Source organism: Lathyrus oleraceus, chromosome 2 (genome assembly GCF_024323335.1).
Source record: "Lathyrus oleraceus cultivar Zhongwan6 chromosome 2, CAAS_Psat_ZW6_1.0, whole genome shotgun sequence".
NCBI classification, from domain to species: domain Eukaryota; kingdom Viridiplantae; phylum Streptophyta; class Magnoliopsida; order Fabales; family Fabaceae; genus Lathyrus; species Lathyrus oleraceus.
The window spans coordinates 150,430,243-150,431,757 of record NC_066580.1 but is presented as its reverse complement, the minus strand read 5'-3'; positions in this window follow the sequence as shown (position 1 = coordinate 150,431,757).

Below are 1,515 nucleotides of genomic sequence, written 5' to 3'. Positions count from 1 at the left end.
CTCAAAAGTGAAAAACAAGAAAGACTTTAGAATTTTTAAAGTCAGAAGTGATCATAGTGGTGAATTTGAAAATAAAGATTTTGAAAAACTCTGATGAAAATTGAATTTCTGATGATTTCTCCTGCCCTAGAATTCCACAATAAAATGGATTGTAGAGAGGGAGAATATGACCTTGCTGGAAATGGCCAAAACCATGATCAGTGAGACTAATGTGGCTAAGCACTTCTGGTAAGAGGCAGTAAACACAACGTGCTATATTCAGAACAAGATTTCTATAAGACATATTCTAGGTAATACTCTATATGAATTATGGAAGAATAAAAAACTAAACATTTTCATATTTCCATCGTTTTGGATGTACTTGTTTTATTCTGAACACTAAGGAAAATCTAAATAAGTTTGATTCTAAAGCATAAAAATGTATAATGTTAGGATACTCTGAACGCTCTAAAGGCTTTAGGGTATATAACACTGAAACACTAATTGTTGAGGAATCAATTAATGTTAGATTTAATGTTAAGCTTGACCCTGAAAAGTCAGAGTTGGTTGAGAAGTTTGCAGATTTGGAGATCACTTATCCAAGCTCTTAAGGTAAAGCTTCAGAAGCTGAAAATGTTGAGGAAAAACACTCTGAAATTGTTCAACCAGAAGCTGTTGAAGTTCAGACTCCTCTGAGGAAGCATAAAAAATATCCTCACACTCTGAAGAATTGATTATGGGAGATAAAATAGAATAAGTCAGAACCAGATCCTCATTCAAACCTTATGAAGAAACACTTATGGGTTTGGTGTCCCTCATAGAACTTACATCTATTGATGAAACACTTATGGGAACTTTGTGAATTTCGGAAATGCAAGAAGAACTGAACTATTTCTTTAGAAATGATGTGTGGACTCTTGTGCCTAGACCCAAAGGAACTCATGTCATTGGGAGAAAGTGGGTCTTCAGAAACAAGCTAAATGAAAAAGGAGAAGTGGTAAGAAATAAGGCCATACTGGTTGCAGAAGGCTATAGTCAGTAAGAGGGGATTGACTATACTAAGACCTTTGGACCAATTTCCAGGTTAAATTCTATTTGTCTCTTAATTTCTTTTGATGATAATCATAATATCATCTTGTATCAGATGGATGATAAGAGTTCATTTCTGAATGGTGACATAACTAAAGAAGTGTATGTACACCAACGTCTTGGTTTTGAAAATCATAACAATCCTTTTTTTTTTAAACTTAAGAAATCTTTGTATGGTCTGAAACAAGCTCCTAGAGCATGGTATGAAAGACTAAGCAATTTTCTTTTAGAAAATGATTTTACCAGAGAGAAGGTTGATACAACTTTGTTCTATAAAACATTTAAAAATGATATTCTTGTTGTTCAAATTTATGTGGACGATATCATATTTGGTTCTGCTAATGCTACTTTGTGCAAGGAATTTGCTAAGTCAATGCAGGCAGAGTTTGAGATGAGTCTGATGGGAGAACTCACGTTATTTATGGGTATCCGAATTAACCAAAGTTC